This window comes from Pimephales promelas, chromosome 2, assembly GCF_988280905.1.
Source record: "Pimephales promelas chromosome 2, fPimPro1.hap1.1, whole genome shotgun sequence".
NCBI lineage: Eukaryota > Metazoa > Chordata > Actinopteri > Cypriniformes > Leuciscidae > Pimephales > Pimephales promelas.
Window position 1 is genome coordinate 1,767,540 of NC_142770.1, and position 25,359 is coordinate 1,792,898.

Below are 25,359 nucleotides of genomic sequence, written 5' to 3' on the forward strand. Positions count from 1 at the left end.
AAGACTGTAAAATAAAAACAGCCTCCAAACATCTCCTCACTCCAGATCTCATATGCATAAAGACACGTATAGCCCAGTTAAGTTATGGCGACGTTAATCAAGCCGAGGGAGAGGCTGTCCTTCGGATGGAGATCCCGATGCATTACCCGAATAGCTCAATGACTCAGCATAATTCTCCAAAGGGACCCTCGGTTGATGGCGGGGCTTCATTCTCCGTCACACTTGCCGAAACTATCAAATGAGTTTGCTTAATGAGCGCGGCTGTGAGCGAAAGCTGTAGCAGGACGGTAGCAAGCAGCCGAGTGGAGTGGAGGGTGAATTCATTCACAAAATGAAAAGCTCTGGCACTAAATTAAATTACTGCTGAAATGGAATTATGGGGGTGGTGGACTCGGCACCGGCGCACCGTTGGAAAGCAATACCGCTAAAAGCCTTTGAGTGGATTAATGCTAGCCCACACCTCCCCCATTGCGTCATGTTTTGTCATCTACTCAAGGTGCTTCTCAAACATCTCGTTCAGTTCCCGCGGAACGTCAACAGGAGATGACGTGATCACTCGTGGTCTCAATTTTGGATCCAAAAATCTTGGTCGTTGCAAAGCTGAAAGATTATCAGACTGAAGTCAACGTCAAGATCCTAGTAAAAAGTAGCTAACTACACCAAAACTATTTAAATCCCGCTGTAGTCAATAATTGTATCCCGTAAAACTCATCTTTGATCACCAAAATGACATATTTAAGCATTTTTCTTTAAAAAAAATTCTTCGTGTCTTAAAATATCTTGGGTGCAACTTGACACCCTTGCCTCATTTAGTATGTGTGGTCTGAATATGCAAATGAGCCCCGCCTCCACTCACTGCACTCAACTGGTTGACGATCACACATTGATCTGATTGGTTACTAGAGCCAGACCGATATTATCGGCCGATATTAGGCATTTTCCATAATATCGGTATCGGCAGTTATAATGGCCGATAAATGAATATTTAAAAAATAAAATAAAAACGGACGAAACACGCTTTAATCATCTCTCCTTGGCCTGTTATATTGAAAATGTATGTTTTACAATTTGCAGTATGACGTTATCTATGGCTCATCATAGACTAGCGAATGCCACTATCATCAGTGGAAGACCGCTAACGTTAACATTAATGAGCTTGGAAACCACAATGAACTTTTTCAGCCTAAATAAAGTAATTATTACCGTATTTATAACCTGCATAGTTATAGTTACAGTCCCTGCATTGTAAAATGTAAGTTATACTTGCGAGGAGTGAACATTTAGACATTGAGAAAAAGTATCAAACGTATCTTGTGCAGAAAAGTTAGCTTTTCAATTACACGTGTGTGAAATCCAATAATATTTAATAAAAAAATAAAAAATATCGGCCGATATATCGGAATATCGGATTTTAAAACCCAAAAATATTTGTATCGGTATCGGCCTTCAAAATCCTTTATCGGTCGGGCTCTATTGGTTACAAGGTCGTTTGTGACATCAGAAACACCAACGATTTCAAGATTTTTTGATTTTCTGACTCTGATTTTTTTATGTTTGACTCGTTGTTTGAAATCTTTACAATGTTACAGATAGGGGCACTGTTATATATATATATATACACATACATTTAAAAATAAAAACAAACATCTAGTTACTCACCAGCAGTGGATATCTGTATCCACACTGACTCATGTTCTGACTCACTCACCTCTGAAAGTTTTAATATCCAACAAACTGTAGCTGAAGAAGTTGAAGAAACAAAATCACTGGCAATAGTTCAACATCAGAAGATTTCGCTGGCGTGTAGACGGTGAAGAAATGACAGAGCAGTTTGTCGAGCGCTTTTGAGGACACGTGATCCAAGGACACGGCAACCAATTCCTGTTAAACAACTTGTGAACAATAATGGTAATTTCATATCTGATATCTGAAGGTAAAAATAACCTGCTTTTGTGGGTGTTTGTTCATGTATTCTTTTCTTATCCGCGCATAAAGAAACATACGCACTAGACGCAATCGGCCAAACACAAACCGTACGGTTGCTCAATGCGAATCAGTCAGCTTGGCCTTCACATTTACAATCCAAAAAAAAGCTGTTGAACAAATCAGTAACACTTTACTTGATAAGACTGACATAATGAAGAGTCATGACAACTTGACATTACTAAGACAACTTAACAGATTAGTTATCAAACTTAAGAAAGCACTTACTGTAGCTGACCATATGGCTTGGTTGCTTTTTGTCATTGGCTGTCATGAAGCCATTATAACATTTTAATGACAAATTCATTGTGTACCACTGTAGTTGAGGTCAAGAAACATATTCATGACACAGTTATAATGTCCTCATGACCGCCAATGTTAAAACCAACCACATGACAGATTAATGTAATGTTAACCCATAAAGCTAAGTGCGTCATGTTTATGACATATACAGTGGTGTGAATAAGTTTTGGCACCCATGCTAAAGTTGCCTAAAAAGAGGAATAAAAAATCATCTTTTGGATATTGATCTTAATGCCTTAATTAGAAAAATGAGGAAAACTCCAACCTTTAAGGACACCAATTTTCTTTGTGAATGAATAATGTGTCGTAAATAAATAAATGTTTTTCCTTAAAATACAGGGTGCATAAGGCATTGCCCCCTTATGTTAAATTCCCATAGAGTCAGGCAGATTTTTATTTTTAAAAGCCAGTTATTTCATGGATCCAGGATAATATGCATCCTGATAAAATTCCCTTGGCCTTTGGGATTAAAATATTCCACCACACCTAGAGATTGGCATGGTTTACTTCAGTTAGCCTAATAGCTGGTTTGATTTGCATTGAAAGATGATCTTATGGAAAGTACCCCATGCCAATCTCTAGGTGTGGTGGAAGGTGTGTGATGATGTGGGGATATTTTAATCCCAAAGGCCAAGGGAACTTTATCAGGATGCATATTATCCTGGATCCATGAAATAACTGGCTTTTAAAAATAAAAATCTGCCTGACTCTATGGGAATTTAACATAGGGGTGCCCTGACTTACAGTATGCACCCTGTATTTTAAGGAAAAACATTTATTTATTTATGATACATTATTCATTCACAAAGAAAATTGGTGTCCTTAAACGTTGGAGTTTTCCTCATTTTTCTAATTAAGGCATTAAGATCGATATCCAAAAGATGATTTTTTATTCCTCTTTTTAGGCAACTTTAGCATGGGGGTCAAAACTTATTCACACCACTGTAGGTTATGATGTATTGGTCAAGTTGTCATAACAAAGACATCTCAATGTCATATTTGCATTAAAAAGGGTTACAGACTGCGACCATTTTTAGAGAATGTGCGAGTTCAGATTTTATGTGGTCTTTTTTCGTAGACATGTTCACGTTGTTAGATAATTTGCTAAAAAGCATAACAATTTCATTTCCCAAGCGTTCAAGGTTAGCGTCATCTTTTCCCCACCGGGAATGAAGGATGAAGGACTTCAAGTTGCCAATTATTACAATAGTTGCTGCGTTGTGTGAAACTTCCCCAATGCATCTGTGAAAGTTTCTTGTCTGTGCAAGTTCAGTAATTACAGATAATTGTGGCAATCAGGGTTAGTTCGACACCTGCATTATCATTTCAACATCTGAAGCGTTGCATTGGAGATGGATGGGGGGAAATAGATTGAATAATTGTTGTGATACTGAGGAACATTGTCGTTATCATCTGTACCTGGCATAATTACACGCCGAATCCAGCGACAAGAATCATCATGCCAAATGAAGGCTGTGTAATCGCTACCCCAATCACAAGAAACATAATTGCTCTGACAATCAGGGTGGCGCTTTTGGGAACGCGAGAAAAGGCCTTGTGTGCAATCCAAGCTACATTTGTGTAACAAGTTTGGGTTAAATTGCTCTAAATTACAGGTTTCCAGAAGCAATTTGATTATATTGCATGTTACGTAACTCTAGCTGCGTGAAAACAAATATTTGTAAACTTAATTATCGCCGATGTTTGTGTTCCCAGCGGACCGAACCTGTACCTGCCATATGTTTCTCACTGTGTTTTACTCCCTTAATACCTCAACATGCATCTGTCTAATGGATAAAACATATTTCATTAGGGTAAAATTTCTCAGTCTCAGTCAACTTTGGCAAATAAATATACTTTCAATATTAAAAACGTTCACAGATAGACTGAAAACTATGTCAAACTGATCAAATCAAACAGAAAACTCGTGTTTTCAAACCGATAACCTGCTAAGCGTCTTCCCTAGGTGAGATGATGGTGGTTAGTTTTGGCAGGTGTGCCCCCGTCCTCTTCCACTCGCGCTCCTGGGTGACGTCCTCAGACAAGCGTGGCTAATAAGGGCCGATTACTGGGGTCTCTGTCAGCCAGATCCCTCAGTCTCCCGCTGGCATCATGCAGACGAAGCTGGCGTTCGGCCATCCGCCTCCCGGCAGCGTTTCTGGGAGAAGTGCAAAGAGAGATGGGAAAGATACAGTGGGAACATGCTGACAAAACACACCTCAGATGCCGTGCAAGTCGCTTTGGGTTAGAGCGTCTGACAGATGAATGCATGCACACCATAGAGAGCCTAAGCCCCTCCCCTTCCGGTCGACCACCATGGGACCTTATTTCGGAAAAATATTGAATGGTAGTCAATGGCGAGAGACAACAAATATTTTGATCTGGTTTGAATTGTGCCCTGAATTACACATATGATGTTTGTCAATTTAAAAGATACATTTTTAAAGTAAAGAAAGTCGCAGTTTGATGTAAAACCGTTGAGGTATAAGACTGTGAAAATACGTCATTACAAAGACTACAAACCCCAAAGGCGCACATTTTCTGTCAATGAATGAAGCTAACTTTACTGAAGCTGACTTTACTGAAGCTAACTAAAGCTAACTTTCCTGAAAAAAACTTTACTGAAACTAACTTAACTGAAGCTAACTGAAGCTAACTTAACTGAAGCTAACTGACGCTAACTTTACTGAAGCTAACTTAACTGAAGCTAACTGACGCTAACTTTACTGAAGCTAACTTAACTGAAGCTAACTGACGCTAACTTTACTGAAGCTAACTTTACTGTAGCTAACTAAAGCTAACTTTACTGACGCTAACTTTACTGAAGCTAACTGAAGCTAACTGACGCTAACTTTACTGAAGCTAACTTTACTGAAGCTAAATTAACTGAAGCAAACTGAAGCTAACTTTACTGAAGCTAACTTAACTGAAGCTAACTGATGCTAACTTTACTGAAGCTAACTTTACTGAAGCAAACTGAAGCTAACTTTACTGAAGCTAACTTTACTGAAGCTAACTGAAGCTAACTGACGCTAACTTTACTGAAGCTAACTTTACTGAAGCTAAATTAACTGAAGCAAACTGAAGCTAACTTTACTGAAGCTAACTTAACTGTAGCTAACTAAAGTTAACTTTACTGAAGCTAACTTTACTGAAGCTAACTGAAGCTAACTTTACTGAAGCTAACTTTACTGACGCTAACTGAAGCTAACTTAACTGAAGCTAACTGACGCTAACTTTACTGAAGCTAACTTTACTGAAGCTAACTTAACTGAAGCTAACTTAACTGAAGCTAACTAAAGCTAACTTTACTGACGCTAACTTTCCTGAAGCTAACTTTACTGATGCTAACTTAACTGAAGCTAACTTAACTGAAGCTAACTTTACTGAAGCTAACTTTACTGAGGCTGTCTGTCATTGTTTCTATAGTCTTACGTTATAATCGTAACGTTACGCCGTCATGCCTGAGTGTTTTGTACCAGACTGCACACACACGAGCAGCAGATCTCATTTCGCTTCCCGGGAGATGTAGTTCACAGAGCGATTTTCACATAAAACTAAACGTTACTCTTCTGTTGTATGACAAACTGCGACGTTTTTGACTTTCAGAATTATCTTTTAAATTGACAAACATCATATGTGTAATTGAGGGCACAGTTCAGACGGAATAAAAAGATAAGTTGTCTCTCGCTATTGACTACCATTCATATTTTTTCTGAAAAAATGTCCCATGAGCCGGAAGCGGAGGGGCGGGACTTAGGCTCTCTATAGACTGTAAAAAAAAGATGGGCGACGCCCCTTTGCTCTCATTGGTCAGAAGTGAAGCCGCCAGTGTCCCGATATGGCGCTGACATCTTGGAACTTGAGTCTGCGCAGAAGCGATCTCGCGACCAGACATGGGCAGTCGTGAGCAGGAGGTAAAGCCTCGAAATCAAGGCCCCGCCCACAGAATAAATCGCAACAACACGCTCCGGCACTTTTAAAAATTAATTATAGAAATTTATATATTAAATTTAAAGCTCCCAGTCCAACTTCACTCAATCACAGCTGTCAATCATGACGTCACACCAACTACCTAAAAACAAACTTATTTTAAAAACAAACACTTGAAATTATATCAGCGCGATAAAACTACAGTAAATGACAGAAATCATATTTGGGAAAATGAAATTTGAAGTGTAATTTAATCGTTTCGTTGGTCTCGCGTGCCGTTGAGTAACGTGGGGAGGCGGGGTTTATGACTATACTAGGGCCGGCCACCGGGGGGCGATCGAGACGCTTTGGCTTCACTTTTCAGGGCTTGTTCGGCATGTTGTGTGATTTTACCCATCAGCCACTGCAGTGTAAAGCTTAACCCTCTGGGGTTGTTCGGCCCAAATGGACCCGAAGAATTTAAATTAAAAAAATTTTAAAATCACAGCTTCCTCGGAATGGTCTGAAATTTGGTGACTTTGTTGGTATTTGGTATTTGAACACCCAAAAAAATTGGGGACAGGATGTGAATAGTCTAAGTGGTTGTAAAAAAAATAGTCACACTTGGGGTGTTCGGGTCCAAATGGACCCGCATGGAAAATGAATGGGAAATTGGCAAAAATATGAAAATACTGAGTTTTTTTGTGCGTACAATCTACAAATCAGGCACACAACAGTGAAGGGGTGAATCTATAAAACATCAAGAGTGCAAAACAGACACATCCAGACACACACACACACACACACTTTTATACACAAACATACCAAAAAATTCAAAATTATTTAAATTATAATTATACATGTAATTAAAATTAATTAAAATTATACATGTGTTTTGCATTTTTAAAATGCGCAGTTTGTCCACCAGATGGCATCCATCTCATTTTAAAAATTGCTTTTATGAGGCCTAGGCTTGGCTCTAAAATGAAATACAGCTTTTATAAAAAAAATTTTACATATTTTTTCTATTATGTTCAATGGGGAGGAAATTTTGTCGTAATTATTGCATTAATAGTAATTATAATTTTTTTTATTTTTGAAATTTTCTCAAAACACCAAAAAAGAAAAGAAAAAATATTATAAAAAACGAGTTAAAAAAAAAAATCATGATTTTTAAAAAAAAAATATGAATCCCGCCCTTTGGGTCCATTTGGACCCGAACACCCCAAGTGTGACTCTGAAACGAACAATCCCAGAGGGTTAATGGGTAAATGTCACGACAGCACAAAACTACAATTAAACGCATTTTGGATGTGCATTAAACACTGAGAATTATTCAATTCACATTTATTTGTATAGCGCTTTTCACAATACACGTCATTTCAAAGCAGCTTTACAGAAAATTCATGAGTCCATATTACAATTTACAGGATCTATTATCAGAGGAAACTGCATTTCAGAAATGTACATTTAAACAGTGTAATAATTTAAGGTGAAAACAGTGAGCTCATTGAAGTAATGGTTAACAAATGATTATGACATTTAGAAAAAAATTGCATTGGTTAACGTTGAGTAAAATGTAGGTAAAAGTGTTGTTAATCCTCATGAAATAAGTGTCAATGCAAAATAACCCGATTTTAAAGATTCTCTCGTTCCCAGTGCTTCTGTTGGTCAGTCATGTCTCATTAACAGCTCGCCGAACTGTGGCGGCACAGGACTTTATGTAAACCCTGCAGATGGTCAGTTTCTCCGAGCACTTCCTCCAGACAGTAACACTGACACAGTATTTCAGCCTCGCACTGGCACTGAGAATCCCAGCATCACAGTTCACACGGAAATGACACGGCATGGACGATTTGCTAAAGCTAACTTCATCACACCATGGCTAATGCGCTGGCAGCTTCATTACATTTGCTCATTGTTGTTAGCATTAGCAGCTAACCAGTAGGGCACTTTAATACTATAATGCTTTGCTAATAATAATTAGCACAGTTGATGAGACATTGCTTTCAGAATATTTCATATCAATAGATGGGATATAAGCGAACTTCTTCACACATTATTGACTATAGTGTGTTGTTAGCTTAGCACCTGTTAGCATTAACAGCTAACCTATAGGACTTGGTACTATAAAAGCTTAGGCTAGTTAATGTTAGCTTAGTTTACATTACTTTCAGGATATTCTAGATGAAATTCTGCTTCAACCTTGCTAAAAAACAATCAAGTTTAAGGTCCTAGATATTTCGAAAAACTAGCTTTAGCTAGCTCGTAGCTGATTTTTTAAAAAAAAAAAATTCAAATCCAATTAAACAGTTTAGTGAGGTTACAATAAACTAAGGTCACATCATTGTCACCTTTAGAATTTTACATCAACTAGACAATATGAAAAGACAACATGCGGTATGATTAGCATAAGCAAAAATTAGCATACATTACAGAGAGAGCTCAGTTGTGGTAAAAACAGATCTTGGAAATTAATAGCAGAATAAAATGATGGGTTGAGAAGCTCCAGTAATGAAATGCAGAGAATCGCGCTTGTTAATTAATTCGTGTGTTGAGCCATCACAGGTCACAGGCTAAAGCGCTAAAGCTAGTGCCGCGCAGTCAGCTGCAGACACATCGTAATTACATGCTTCCCTGCTTATTGGCCACCACTTATTCTTTTTAATTACTTTGTATCCATGGAAAAATACACACAGACGCCATGCAGCGCTCAGCGTCACCAACAATCTGTGTCAGGATGCTATGATAATTTATGGTTAGCATGAATAGCATTTAATATTTGCCCATACGCGTTTGTGCTAGACATAATATCCAAGGGTTGAGCTAATAATTACATCCTTTTGAAAAGCTTGTGCAAAGTCGCAGCCGCAAATGCTCAAGATGTTATTGGTGTGTTGATGTATTAGAGCTTGTTGAATGGTTGTAAAATAGATAGACGTGAATTTTTATGACGCGTTCGCAAAAGAAAAACACAGATAACATTTCATTGACGTGCCGCATTGATTTCTTAAATCTATTATAGCGCCCTGAGCTCTTATTTGCTGTTCTGGCGTGTGTAATGTTTCTTTGAGCATGTTTCGGTTCAGATGTGTCCCCGACACCCGTTCTCCTCTCGCTCCTCGTTCCCCCGCTCAGACCTAATCCCGCTCGCGAGCCGACACTGACCTTCAGTTTTCATCCCACCAATTTCTCTGTACTTTCAAGGAAGTATGAATGTAATTTAGGCCTGGGAGCTTCACGGCGCGCGTCTTTGATCTTCGGGTCTCGAGTACAAAGAGAACGGCGGAAAATCAAGAGAGAGAGACAGCTGCACTAGCGGCTAAATATGTGTTAGCTATTCACAACGCCAGAGACAGCTAATTCTCACAGTGACCCACCGTATTTATTTATTAAGATTTATTTACAATGCTACAAATGACATGATTTATACTTTTGTTTTACTTGTTTGTTTGTTTTATTATTTATATATAATATGTTGATGCTTTGGCACAGTCATGCTAATAAAGCAAATTTGAGAGAGAGAGTTCCCAAATTGAGTCATTGAGTCAAAACACAAGTTTGTTTGACATATTGAATAGCAATAATGATTTAAACGATATATTATATTACACTTAAGGCAATGTGAAATCAGATTGTCTTTAATTGATGTGTTATTTTATGTTCTTGGTCTTATTGTGCACAATTCATTGATAAATGTGATTCCAAAGAGAAAGTTTGTTTTAGTCGCAATATTTTTTGTCGTAAACATCTGCCGAAATGCAGTAATAAAGAAAATTAATGCCAAATGTTTTTGAAACAAAAAATCTTCTTAAAAAATATATATATTTATAGTCCATGAAAATACAAGCCCTCAAAGTACAATATATATATATATATATATATATATATATATATATATATATACATATATTTATATTTAATATATTGTACTTTGAGGGCTTGTATTTTCATGGACTATAACATTGTTGTATATTTAATCTGTGAATATTTAAATTCCAAACATTTTCACACACATTTTTATTTTATTTTAAAAATTTCAATAATCCATATTCACCTTTAAGAGTTCACAGTAAAAAATACAACCCATTATATTCGGCAGGCAATTTCCGGTCCATTTTATTTCGCTTCCACAAATTCACTGAAAATTCAACATGTCATATTCGATAACATACACAAAATGCAACGCATGACGCGTCAAATAAAAAGGCAGAAATTATAAATTGACGAGTTAATTTAATACTTAATCAAATAGGTGAAAATTTCTTCATAAAAATTAAAAATATATACCATCACCTGAAATGTAACGTCGATCAAAGGCTTCCAAAGAAACACAAGAGTTTACAAAATTCTCCAAGTTAAGACGGACCGTTAAAACGATTGATCTTCGAAACAAAAATGAAGAATCTGAGAGATTTCTTTCCGACCATTGACGGTCTACACAACTACCACTCCAAAAAGTAATGAAATTTCACCTGCTAATATTTCGTCACATGATTCAACACAAAAGTGATAAAAGTGATGATAAATTGGAGTTGTCATGGTTACAGTGTAATTATATATTTAAGTACTGAGTAAACACTGTAAAAAAATATTTTCAAGATTTGTTATATTTTCTTTTGTCAAATCAACTTTAGAATAATTTATTTAGTTTAGATAACTTATTATTTTGAGTTTCCGATGATTAAATTAATCTCCTTCATTGTATTAACTCACTTTATCCAGTTCAATGAACTTAAAATTTTAAGGCAACCCAGGTTACTTACTTTTTTAAGTTAAACCAACAATATTTTTTTACAGTGTAGTTATCACAACATTTTTTCTTTTGTCAAATCAACTTAAATAATTTATTTATTTCAGATAACATATAATTTTGAGTTTCTGATGATTAAATTATTCTCCTTCATTGTATTAACTCACTTTTTCCAGTTCAATCAACTTAAAATTTTAAGGCAACCCAGGTTACTTACTTTTTTAAGTTAAACCAACAATAATTGTAAAAAAAAATATTGTAAAAGTAAGTAACCTGGTTGCCTTAAAATTTTAAGTTCATTGAACTGGAAAAAGTGAGTTAATACCATGAAGGATAATAATTTAATCATCAGAAACTCAAAATTATATGTTATCTGAAATAAATAAATTATTATAAAGTTGATTTGACAAAAGAAAAAATGTGATTACTATGTACTTACTACTATAGGGTTAGGGTAGGATTAGGATTTGGTTCAGTTGCATGTAATTATGCATAATTTACTGTTATTACTGTGATACAGTAACATATGGAACAAGGACACTGTAATATATATGGAGTTAAATGTTAATTTAATATTTATAATAAATATGAGAGAATATTGATCTAACTCACAATAAAATTGGCCAAAAATCTTAATATCGAGTCATTATTTATGAACTGAAAATAAAAGCATTTTATCATCTACGACCACCAGGCGAAACACACGCGTATGATCACGTACAAAAGCGAATGCACAACTGTGTAAATCTGTAAGTGAGATTGTTCCCATTTCCAAACGTCCAATTAAGTGTTGAATCTCAGCGAGCGCTGAAGAGCCCATTGTTTAGTTGTCGCCGGTGTTTAGTGCCAAACCACCTACCCGAACAACATGTCATGATATAAAAGCAGTGAAGCAAAAGCTTTTATTTGGCAGGAGCACTTCCTCGTCATCCTCCTCTTCGTTCTCCTGGCACAGGATTGATATGTCTGTCAGATGGACGGGTCTGTGCGAGCCGATCTCCCCGAGGTGAACATTAAAAGGGCTTCTGGAGTGGGCGTCCCCTGTCTGCATTCACAAAGAGAGAGAGAGAGAGAGAAGCACACACTTTCAGACACGACCCTAAACTGAGGCTTTTCACACCACTCTCGTCACGGGGGACTTTTGTCCTGTAGACAGATAAAAGGACGGGAACAGGTCGTTTAAGCGGCTCGGAAACGGATGAGTTTGGTCTTTCTCAAGTGTAAAAGTGTTACTTTTTTTAACGACAAAAACTGAAACATCACTCAACTTACTTATTTTCTCCTGGAAACAAACTTTGTTGCATTATTTTCCAAAGCTGCTTTGAAACGAGCTGTATTGTAAAAAGCGCTAAATAAATAAAGGTGACTTGAAGTAGGCTGCGTCCAAAATCGCATACTCTCTCTTGATATGAGTAGACACTTATTTTTCAAGCTTTTATATAATATGAATATGTGCAGTATGAATGAAATTTGGACGACATTTGCCATGTTGTCATTATCATGTGACCTACTAGCGTCAGTTCACTACCATTCATAACTTGAGAATTATGCACACTTGAGAATCCCGCTGGAGGAAATAGATCTTTTTCCCTACTTTTTTATAAATACTGTGAATTTATGTTAGATATATTACTTTTGTTGCATACTATTTTTCGCCTAGAATATAAGTATGGGAGTTTGGACAGTATTCGAAAACAGTATTGGTAAAAAGTCCCCGGATGACCTACTTCTTCTGGCGGGATTCTGAAGTGTGCAAACCATGGACACTTTACTATCCCATGAGGCCATACACTCTCAGAAAAAAAGGTACAAAAGCTGTCACTGGGGCTGTACCTTTTCAAAACGTACGATTCATGAATTCATGAACGTAACGATACGTGCTAATGTGTACATTTCAGGTGCTAATATGGACATTTTAGGTGCTAATATGTACATTTAGGTGCTAATAAGTATATTTTAAGTGTTAATAGGTACATTTTAGGTGCTAATATGGACATTTTATGTGCGATATGTACATTTTAGGTGCTAATATGTGCATTTTAGGTGATAATATGTACATTTTAAGTGCTAATATGTGCATTCTAGGCGCTAATATATACATTTTTAGTGTTAATGTACATTTCAGGTGCTAATATGTGCATTTTAGGTGCTAATATGTACATTTTTAGTGTTAATATGTACATTTTAGGTGTTAATATGTACATTTTAGGTGCTAATATGAGCATTTTAAGTGTTAATATGTACATTTTAGGTGCTAATAAGTACATTTTAGGTGTTAATATGTACATTTTAGGTGCTAACATGTACATTTTAGGTGATAATAAGTAAATTTTAGGTGTTAATATGTACCTTTTAGGTGCTAATATGTACATTTTTAGTGTTAATATGTACATTTCAGGTGCAAATATGTACATTTTAGGTGCTAATATGTGCATTTTAGGTGCTAATATGTACATTTTTAGTGTTAATATGTACATTTTAGGTGCTAATATGTACATTTTAGGTGCTAATATGTGCATTTTAGGTGCTAATATGTACATTTTAGGTGCTAATAAGTACATTTTAGGTATTAATATGTACCTTTTAGGTGCTAATATGTACATTTTAGGTGTTAATATGTACATTTTAAGTGCTAATAAGTACATTTTAGGTGTTAATATGTACCTTTTAGGTGCTAATATGTACATTTTAGGTGCTTATATATACATTTTTTGTGTTAATATGTACATTTCAGGAGCTAATTTGTCTATTTAGGTGCTAATATGTAAATTTTTAGTGTTAATATGTACATTTCAGGAGCTAATATGTCTATTTAGGTGCTAATATGTACATTTTTAGTGTTAATATGTACATTCCAGGTGCTAATATGTACATTTTAGGTGCTAATAAGTACATTTTAGGTGTTAATATGTACCTTTTAGGTGCTAATATGTACATTTTAGGTGCTAATATGTGCATTTTAGGTGCCTGTATGTACATTTTTTGTGTTAATATGTACATTTCAGGAGCTACTATGTCTATTTAGGTGCTAATATGTACATTTTTAGTGTTAATATGTACATTTCAGGAGCTAATATGTCTATTTAGGTGCTAATATGTACATTTTTAGTGTTAATATGTACATTCCAGGTGCTAATATGTACATTTTAGGTGTTAATATGTACCTTTTAGGTGCTAATATGTACATTTTAGGTGCTAATATGTGCATTTAGGTGCTTATATGTACATTTTTTGTGTTAATATGTACATTTCGGGAGCTAATATGTCTATTTAGGTGCTAATATGTACATTTTTAGTGTTAATATGTACGTTTCAGGTGCTAATATGTACATTTTAGATGCTAATATGTACATTTTAGGTGTTAATACATTTTAGGTGCTAATATGTGCATTTTAGGTGTTAATATGTACACTTTAGGTGCTAATATGTACATTTTAGGTGTTAATATGTAAATTTTTAGTGTTAATATGTACATTTCAGGAGCTAATATGTCTATTTTAGGTCCTAATATGTACATTTTAGGTGTTAATATGTACATTTTAGGTGTTAATATGTACATTTTAGGTGCTAATATGTAAATTTTTAGGTCCTAATATGTACCAATAAGGTACCAATATGCAGCCTTTTGAAAAGGTACAACCCCAGTGACAGCTTTTGTACCTTTTTTTCTGAGAGTGTAGGAGAGGATTTATAATTGACACTGAACCGACACAACTGATGCTAGTAGGTCACAAGATGTAGTGTAAATTCCATTCATACTCCACATTTTCACATATACTCTTTTAACAGTTGCGTAGTTTCAAACCAAACCAAATCTAGGACCTGCTGTACATTAACACAACTAACACAACATTATAAAAATGTTTGTAAAGGTTGTTTAAACAGTGGGAAAACGTTCTAAAGTGTCTCTAAATTTGGCGCCTTGATTATGACAATTTGGGTGTTATAATGTTCCTCTAGTGGCCTCTAACAAAACTGCCAAGAATTGTTCTTAGGGAATATTGTACTGATGAATTGCATCAGCAAAAGGAAGCATAGGTAAAACAACAGAGGACCCAAAACTGAGCCTTGAGGAACACCACAAGTTATGACATAAGGTCGTTGGTACCGAGTGTAATATATATATACATACATACATACTCAATATATTTTTTTTTATGCTGGGCATGATGAGACATATAGAGAGAATTTTCAGTTTCAGCCCTGGAATAAATCAGACGCCTTAATGAGGAGGGATGAACTGTGACCGGCCCGAGCGTCTGTTCCTGATAATGGATAAAAGGCCCCAGGTTTCAAACAGACGTCTTACATCAGCACACTAACATATTCAGAACAGACCCCAGACCTGCCACCAAAAGCCCACCTTTTCCACCTGCGTCAGGATTTCACAAAATGTACGATTTAGAAGAAAAAAAAATAAAAACACGACAGTGCTAAATCACTATTGCAATAGATTTTTGGATAAGCTTTTAATTAACAATATGGTTTGGCGTTTATTACATTTCAATGGTATTTGTGCAGCTGTTTTGTTATATTTTATATGTATTATTATTATTTTATTTGTATTTTTTGTACATTGTAAAGCACTTTGTGACCCTTCCTTGTCTGTTAGAGGTGCTATATAAACTTTACTTACTATCATTATCATTTAAATCTAATTTAATTATTTTTTTAAATTAGAAAAATTTTAATATATTTTTTTTAATTAAATAAAATTTAAAAATCTATTTTAAGTTTTTTTAATCTAATTTAAATCATTTTCGAAAATTTTTAAGTCTAATTTTCATAATTAGTTTTATATTATACATTCATTATTCTGATTTCATTATAATTATTAAAATGAGGTGTCGTTTATTTAGAATTATTAGAATTGAATTCTACACAAATTTGGCCAAAAGACACAAAGTGACTTTTTCTCTCTTCCTTCAACTTCCCGTCTCCAGTTGGACAGGAGAGACGGCTCTGGTTTCCATTAAAGCCCCTCCTGCTGGATGTTATTAGTGTGTCCCGTGGAGCTGAATGTTCCTGAGCTCAGTGTCTCTCAGCAGGGCCGAACATCCAGAAATACCTGCTCTAATGAGGACATCGGTCCGCATTCACCGGCCGGCATCACTCACGATAATGATAATAGCCACAGAGTTGTTTGCTAAAGACCAGTTTAATGGAAAACACTTGGAGCATTTAGATTTAGATTGTGTTGACTGAGAATGCACCACTTTTGGTGGATTATAGCCTGAGCTAAACTCTCACGGACATGATAAGCGAACCTAAAACAGGAAAAACACACCTCAAAATGAAGGTTTTCATATCATGACTCAAAATGAGACGTTTAGCACAAGGTTCATCCAATGAAAGTGATTGGTGACTGGAGCTGTTGAGCATACATTAATAGTTGTATAATTGAGATTTGACTTACAGTAAAGATTTTGTTTACTCGTCTTTAGAGAATTGGCCGCAGGTTCGCGTATACTGTTAGCCATGGCAGGAGATCCGTCATATACTAAAATATATGCATTTGCACTAATGCAATCAAATTGATGATGCATCCATCATCAGTCAATTCACAAAACATGCTGTAAAATCATACTAGCGTAATTTGGCGTCTTGAATTGATTACGACTTATTTAGGTAAAATATTTTTATAATAATGAAATTCAATTCATTTCTGTACCTCTAGTAGCTTCTCATAAAATTGCCAAAAATGTATCCAAGGAAATAGCTAAAGGAAGCATGTATACGTCAAATAATAGCGGACCCAATATTGAGCCTTGGGGTACACCACAAGTTATGATGTAAGAATACTATTTCCAGACCAACCCATTCCCAATGTCATGGAGAGCCCTCATTATACTGAAAGACATGCATATGCACTAATGCATTGAAAGCTGAGGTGGCGAAACATAAACGATCAGCGAGATTTGCTCTTCACTTCTCCATCCATCATCAAACCCGCCATAAAACAAGGCAACAGTCTCAACGGCCCATAAAAAAGCTGCTGCTTGACACAAGCACATTACAACTATCATTTACAAACTTGCTTAGTTACATAAAACCCAGAGGAGAATTATGATAAAACGACACTCTAGGAGGGTCAAAACTCACAGTTACGGATTTCGAAAACAACGAACGGTGCATCCTGACAGGACGATTGATTTTGCGAATTTGTGCCACGACTGCTAAAACACTGTGGAGGACTGATGACATGCTCGTAAATCTGACCCCATCTGGACGGAGACCCCAAAAACAGACAGATTTATTGATGCACCGACGCATGGCATTCTGGGACTCCGTAATTAGCATTTTTATGGACGGCCCTAAAAGATTCCTGCAATGGTGCGTGACTTGTTTATGGTTTGTTATCATGTCAGGGTGAGAGAAAAACACAAAGGTTTTTAATCCCGCGAGTTTAGCTCCAGATTGTATCGCAATTAAGCGTGAAATCCAAACGGACCCATTCCTGGACTTAATGCGAACGATTTATCAGTGTACGGAGGACAAAAAACGAAAAAGAAGAATTAAATACAAAAAATTTATATATAATAATAAAAAAGACAAATAAATATGCCGATAAATTAATATATTTATCCACATATTTGTGCATAAATATATAAATAAAATAAATTGTTACGATATAAAACAATTAAATGGTTGTAAAATGCATGATTAAGTTTGTTTATTGTATGCGTTACTTTTTGAACTTTTATTTATGTACTTAATTAATTATTTGTATATTTTAAACATTTTATATTTATGCACAAATATGTGGATTTACACGTACTTATTTGTCTTTTTTAAATACATTTTTTTCAGTATATTCAAAAGAAAAAAGTTTGCAATGTTTCGTGAAAATCATAATAATAAAAAATTTATTGAGGAAAAAAAAAAACTTTTAATACAAACAAAAAAAATTTGAATTTGAAATTTGAATCCCATGACTTTTTGAAATTTCTGTTCACAAAAAAAAAAACACGGTGCTCTGTGGCTAAAAATTGACTAGTCGGCCATCGCAAGAATAATTCAGTTCCCGAATATCAAATTTCACGTGAAAAAATTTATTTTAAGTTTTAAAGTTATAAAAGTATTTTAAAAGTTATAGGGTTGCAAATGTCATTTTGACTGATTACGGTGCATATCCGCCTCAAAATCCAATGTTTCTATGATAACATTTCTTCTATAGTGAGTGACTTTTTCCTGTTGCACAAGATAAAGTTTCAGGAAGCAACTTTAAAAGTAAAAATGCAATAAATAAAGTTACTTTAAGAGGCCTTCCAGCAGGACGTGCCGATCTCCAGCGAAGGAACCTCTAATGAATGCATGCGAGAGTTGCGAGGAGGCCGGGTGAGTCTTCTCTGGCCACGTCTGCAGGGAGAGTCGAGCACGACGTGTGTTTGGAGAGCTGTCGGCGCTGTACCGCCAGCACAGATGGATGTAGGGATGCTGGCAGCAGCTCCACGCCCACCAGTGTGAAACCACGCACCAACACTTAACCCTCCGTCGTCCAGGATGGAGCAAATCGTCTTTCCGTGGATCTCCCGATGGAGCTTTACACGAAGAACAAAGCGTTCAGCCAACATCGTTAGTCTGAAAAGACACTTTATGTGCCGTCATCATGTCCTTTCAAAACCATTCTTTCTTCTGGAAGAAATACAGAAGATTTTCAGCAGAAGGAATGTGCATAACTGACGTTTCGCCGGCCCCTCCCCCAAAACGGCCATTGTCCAATCACACATCATAGCAACCGTTACTATGCGAGCAGGTCCGTCAAACATTGACCCAACTACCTCAAGTTTAATTCGTCTAATAAACTGACCTGTGAGTATTAATCCAGCACTTGCGTGTAGTGCGTGTAGAATTAAATGTTTTGATTTCCGCGGGATGTTGCGTGTGGCGTTGGTATACGCCTCTCATTAGCAATCGCGGCCTGCTTCACCACAGTCATGATAAAAACATCACTGTATTCACTCATCCGTAAAAGATCCGTCAGCTTGACGACAACATCCATAATGCTTTGCGTCATATTAATGGCGACCTCTGGTGGCCAAAATACTGTACGTCCAAGTCCCAAAAAGAGCTTTTTTTAATGTTCTGCTGCTTTAAAGCTACACTGTGTGATTTTTATCCCCATCTAGTGGTGAAAAAGTATATGACCATCCAGTGAATATTAGTTTCTGTTCCTCTCAATTCCGATTTCGTTTTTAACTCCTACGGTGGCCAATGTGGTCCAAGATTAACATGGCTTCCAGTTCGAACTCGTCCATGATTTTTTAACTCAAACGCAAATGCGAAAGGCGAAGCTTGAATTAACGGGTATGTCCCTCTTTGGCTAACGTACTTTCAAGATGGAGGGGCAACATGGCGACCGACCCGTATGAATTTTCAATGGCATATTATACACTTTATTACTAAATATACTTTAATGAGCGCATATTTTTGAAAGAACTACGTGTTTTTAGCTAAGAATAAACTAAAAGAGTTACACATTGTAGCTTTGAGAACCCATAAACCCAAATTCTGATCTGAAGAACCTTGAGGAACCCAACAAAAAATGGCACTTGGAAAGAATAAGCTTTGTTTAAATTCACTAGCAGGTTTTGAGCTTATACGATATTGTTCAGGAGCTGAACGTCTCTTTTTGTTCTTTAATTGTCAGGTAGGCGGCGAATAAACAGTAGTAGTCGTAATGAAAGTCAGTTTAAGTAAAAGCTATTCATGTCAGCTCTATTGTTGCGGCTTTAGTTGACAAAAACAAAGTCATGTGGTGCGTAACTGAAACCTTCTCTTTCCTCCGAACAGGACAATGAGAGTTGTCAAGACACCTGGGTCCATTATCCAGACGACTCCATTCATCACACAGCGGATCTCTATTTGCACTCTGGGAAATCCCAATGAGGGATTCAAGTGGAAGAACACACTGCAAATCACCAAATATTTTAGCAGTAGTCTGGAGAATATTCCCATCAAATTTACAAATTCACACCACAAAGACAAAAAGAAAGACATAATCAATTGTCAACGTGAAGGATTACAAACGAGTGCAAATCAAAAACACAGATATACGGCGCGTCTTCATCTTGAACCGCCGACAGAAAGGAAGGAGAAATAAAGTGGATGTTTCTCAAGATGGTGTTTGTGTAGCGAGAGCAGATAAGATGGCACCATCTGCGTCTCGCCTCCTGTTTCGCTCTCCAGAGGAACGACTGCACCCGCCGCGCAACGAGTAGGAAATGAATATTGAAAATGTCTGGCAAACGCTCGTAATTGGGGCTAAAGACAAGAAGTCACAGATACTCTGTGGATTGGTCACAGATATTCTCCTCTCAGTGTGAGGTTGGCCTGGCGTCCCGCTGAACCCAGGTTGTGGGATAATCTCGCGCAACAACAGATTTGCTTTCCATTACGTGCACATTAGTCATGGTGTATTTACAGGCTAACTGCCATGTAGCCCCAGTTGAGACGACGTCCTGTTGCAGCTGATCGCTGTGTACAGTACCAAACTGTTGCTGTGCTTGTCTTCCGCCACAGGAAGCTAAACGCAAGTTAGCGTTTGATTACTTACGCTGGGTGGGGAATTAGCCAGCTAACAAACTACTAGAAATTAGTACAGAATTAGCCAGCTAGCTAACTACTAGAAAATAGTACGGAATTAGCCAGCTAGCTAACTACTAAAAAATAGTATAACAAACTAAAGTACTTGAAAATAGTACGGAATTAGCCAGCTAGCTAGCTAACCGACTAAGGAAATAGCCAGCTAGCTAACTACTAGAAAATTGTATAGCTAACTTGAAAATAGTACGGAATTAGCCAGCCAGTTAACTACTTGAAAATAGTACGGAATTAGCCAGCTAGCTAACTACGGAAATAGTCAGCTAGCTAACTACTAGAAAATAGTATAGCTAGCTACTTGAAAATAGTATGAAAATAGCCAGCTAGCTAACTAGCTAACTAAGGAAATAGCCAGCTAGCTAACTTCTAGAAAATAGTATAGCTAACTACTTGAAAATAGTACGGAATTAGCCAGCTAGCTAACTACGGAAATAACCAGCTAGCAAACTACTAGAAAATAGTATGGAATTAGCCAACCAGCTAACTACTCGAAAATAGTATGGAATTAGCCAGCTAGCTAACTACGGCAATAGTCAGCTAGCTAACTACTAGAAAATAGTATAGCTAGCTACTTGAAAATAGTATGGAAATAGCCAGCTAGCTAACTAGCTAACTAAGGAAATAGCCAGCTAGCTAACTTCTAGAAAATAGTATAGCTAACTACTTGAAAATAGTACGGAATTAGCCAGCTAGCTAACTACGGAAATAACCAGCTAGCAAACTACTAGAAAATAGTATGGAATTAGCCAGCCAGCTAACTACTCGAAAATAGTATGGAATTAGCCAGCTAGCTAACTACGGCAATAGTCAGCTAGCTAACTACTAGAAAATAGTATAGCTAGCTACTTGAAAATAGTATGGAAATAGCCAGCTAGCTAGCTAGCTAACTACGGAAATAGTCATCTAGCTAACTACTAGAAAATAGTATAGCTAACTATTTGAAAATAGTACGGAATTAGCCAGCTAGCTAACTACGGAAATAACCAGCTAGTAAACTACTAGAAAATAGTATGGAATTAGCCAGCCAGCTAACTACTCGAAAATAGTACGGAATTAGCCAGCTAGCTAACTACGGAAATAGTCAGCTAGCTAACTACTAGAAAATAGTATAGCTAGCTATTTGAAAATAGTATGGAAATAGCCAGCTAGCTAGCTAGCTAACTAAGGAAATAGCCAGCTAGCTAACTTCTAGAAAATAGTATAGCTAACTACTTGAAAATAGTACGGAATTAGCCAGCTAGCTAACTACGGAAATAACCAGGTAGCAAACTACTAGAAAATAGTATGGAATTAGCCAGCCAGCTAACTACTCGAAAATAGTATGGAAATAGCCAGCTAGCTAACTACCCGAAAATAGTCCTGAAACTGAAAGACTCGTAAAGATGTTGCAGCCGATTTAGGGCAAGGAGCTAACGTTTAAATAGTGTAGATTACTGATAATTTCCTAGCAGACTTTAATATGCTAATTTAATATCTAACAATGATACAGATATTAAAGTAACGCAGGGTGGGATTGACTGGATTGAGATATGAAAATAGCGCTGCTAGCGCAGTATGAATTAACATTAACATATTAACATAAAAATAATTACAGTAAAAAATGATATTTATTGCAAATTAAATATTTACATTTTCCTTGTTAAAAAAGTATATTTACTTAAGAAGTAACGTAGTCTGGGATTCAACTGGATTGAAATACACGCAACTAACGCAATTACCACAGTATTACCAACAACATATTGACAAAGAATTACTCGGTAAAAATAATATTTATGGCAAAATAACGTAGGGTGGGACTCAATTGCATTGCAATACACAAGTACGCAGATTTAATGCAACTAGCGCTGCTACAATAGCATGAATTAACAACATAACATACTTTCCTTGTGAAAAGGATATTTAGAGCGAAATGGCGTAGAATGGGTCCCATTGCGTTAATGTTTTAACGCAATTAGCGCAAGCTGCTGTAGCATGAATTAGCAATATTAGCAACAGCATATTAACATTTTCCAAGTAAGAAATATTAACCAAGAAATAAAATAGGGTCGGACTAGATTGGATTAAAATACGCTAATTCGGCAATTTAACGCAACTAGCGCTACTACCGCAGTATGAATTAGCAACCGTAGCAACGACATATTGACATTTCCTAGTGAAAAAAAATATATTTACTGCGAAAAAATTGATTTTTAAATAAAATATTAAATACTATTAAAATAATATAAAAATTAATATAAATTTAAACAAGTAATTAAATAAAAATATATAAATAAATATAATAAAGAAAGCATGTTTAAACTAGATATTTAAAATCATGCACAATAAAAGCAAGAATATTTAGAAACAAATTACCATAAAAATGTCGTAAAACATTTTGCTGTAAAAAAAGGGGGGTCCTGTAAAAATACAGCCAATTTCATCCAGCACAAACGTGTTATTTGCCCAAAGAGTCTGTGTAAATGTACAGGGAATGACCTGAGATCGGAGAGAGCGGGATGTCAGATGTTGAAGAAGGACTTGCACACACACGTCTTCCTCTATTGTGCAGAGCGTTTGTATTCTCACAGACACATGGTGGAGGAAACACTTAATCTGCTGTAATGATCTCTGTAATCATCCGCCAGGGTGTATAACAGTGAGATTATACTACAGCGAGACTCACACACCACAGTTTGGCCAAAAACAGTGTGTCTACATGTTTAACTAACAGCATGTTACAGGTGATCTGTGTTCGAGTCTCTGGAGGTCATCTTCTCCTCGTGGCGATTGTCTGGATGAAACTATTAATATTCATCCCAAGATAGACAACACACACACACCGATAATGTGGGGTCATTAGTGTTTAATGGGACGGATTTGAGCAGGGATGTGGGACGATCGCCACAGGAGAACTGAGTGTGTTTGCAGTCCAAGAAAGTAGCAGTGGGGGGTCAGGCTTTTGGAAACGGATGTGTCTGTAAATATGAGAAAATAAATATGTTTATTGGATGGGATGCGCATTTACTTCTGAAAGAAAACAAATGCACATTCTATAACCATTTCTTTTTGACTGATATGTTTACTAGTTATCAGTGCGCTTATAAGCCTTCTTGCAGAAGATAGTCTTCTAAAAAATAAAAATATAATGCTAAAATAAGTCAAGTGAAAATAAATAAATAAAAATACAATAATATAATAAAAAAACAGAATAAAATCAAATATAAAAAATAAAATGACAAAAAAAAACATATAAAAATGAAATACAACTAAGAGAATAAAGTGAAAGCAGTTAAAGAAAAGTAATACAGATAATAAAAATAAACAGTATAAATAAACAATAAAATATAAGAAATAAGATAAAAATTAAAGCTTCAGAAATAATGAAATAAAAATATTAAAACAAAAGTAGAAGTACTAAAAATAAAATAAAAATACAATAAAAATATTAGATAAAAGTAAAATAAAACAAAAATACAGAAAATAAAATAAAAAATATATAATAAAATAAAATATAAAAATAAACATGATAAATTAAATAATATAAAAAGTAAATACATATTTATTTAAATAATAAAATTTATTAAATAAAAAAACTCAGTAAAAATCAAGCTTATTTGAAATTTTCTTCTAGAATGGTCATTTTTATCAAGCTTATATTCAATTTCAGTAATTTCACTTGAAATTTAAGTGAAATTACTGAACTTAAATATACAAGCTTGATAAAAATGATCATTTTAGAAGAAAATTTCAAATGGCACTTGGAGGCTTTTGCATCTGAACTCTTCATATATAGTAATTTCAATATTTAGATAATAATCATAAGATATAAAAAATAAAATAAAATAAATATTTGCAAAAAAATAAATAAATAAATAAAGCATATATTGATCAGTAATTCGTTTTTTTTTTCAGTTCTGCAGAAATAAATACTTCACTTCCAGAACATGTAGGATTGAGGTTCTAATACTAATATTAAATTGACTGAAAAGTATTTTTTAATATGTAATATAATGATGAGGCATCAGTAGATGAGTTTGCCATGTGTGTGCTTTTAAATATAGGAGGCAATAAGTGCAGAGTACAGGTCAAGATCCTGAGCGATAACATCTGCAGAGCAATAACAGGATCCTTCATCATCATCACTCGTGTGTGTGTGTGTGTGTCATCGTCACCCAAATACTGATGAAATCAACAGGACTCACTCCATCCCAGCAATAACACACACATGACTGCAGCTGCCCATCTAAAGTAGATTTAATTATATTAAAAAATAAAATTACATAAAAAATACAACCAATATTTATTTAAAGTATATTCAAAATTGAATATCTATTATTTTATTCTAATTTTACATACATATTTTAAAGATCTATATATAATTAAAATATTTATAAAATAATGGTGTTTAGTTATAAAATGATACAAAATCCCTCATTTGAGGCTACTCACCATTGTCGCCACTTTGTCCCGCTCACCAAAGCCTAACAAGGAGTTTATTATTGACTTTGCTGCCTTTCTGACTCACTTATCCACACTTTCATCAAAAATAATACTTTTGGGGGATTTTAATAGACATTTTGATTTAATTTAATTTCACAAGAGTCTTTCCTGGACTCAGACAGCATCAAACTGATTATGCTTTTAATCTCGAGACGAGGTAAATGACGCAAACACTGGCTTTAAAAACAGTGTGATTTCCACTGCACTCTTGTTTTTGCACCGATACTCACTAATGGAGCCGACATCCAACAAGCCTTTAATACTTAGACCAATTTAGCTCGGCTAACGAGGTCATGTGACGTCCTCTGGGAAGATCCAGCTCTTGT

At 35.6% G+C, this 25,359-nt stretch overlaps 2 long non-coding RNA genes across 3 annotated transcripts in view; both read right to left on the minus strand.

Annotated features, from left to right (window-relative positions):
• Positions 1 to 3,208: 3,208 nt before the first annotated feature.
• The window catches only part of LOC120486744 (uncharacterized), a 31,414-nt gene continuing 9,263 nt past the window's right edge, over positions 3,209 to 25,359 (minus strand). The window contains exons 3-6 of one of the 2 annotated variants that reach the window (XR_016169448.1): positions 19,725 to 19,862; positions 18,207 to 18,586; positions 11,811 to 11,996; positions 3,209 to 4,444 (exon numbers count right to left, since the gene is read on the minus strand). This is a non-coding gene — a long non-coding RNA (uncharacterized LOC120486744). Of the gene's footprint in view, positions 4,445 to 11,321; positions 11,997 to 18,206; positions 18,587 to 19,724; positions 19,863 to 25,359 lie in introns of those variants that run through there. The other variant, XR_016169446.1, reaches the window with a different exon arrangement.
• On the minus strand, positions 23,337 to 25,014 carry LOC148995688 (uncharacterized). The gene is made up of 3 exons (XR_016169449.1): positions 24,983 to 25,014; positions 24,706 to 24,776; positions 23,337 to 23,508 (listed from the first exon to the last, which is right to left on the minus strand). It is a non-coding gene; the product is annotated as an uncharacterized LOC148995688 (long non-coding RNA).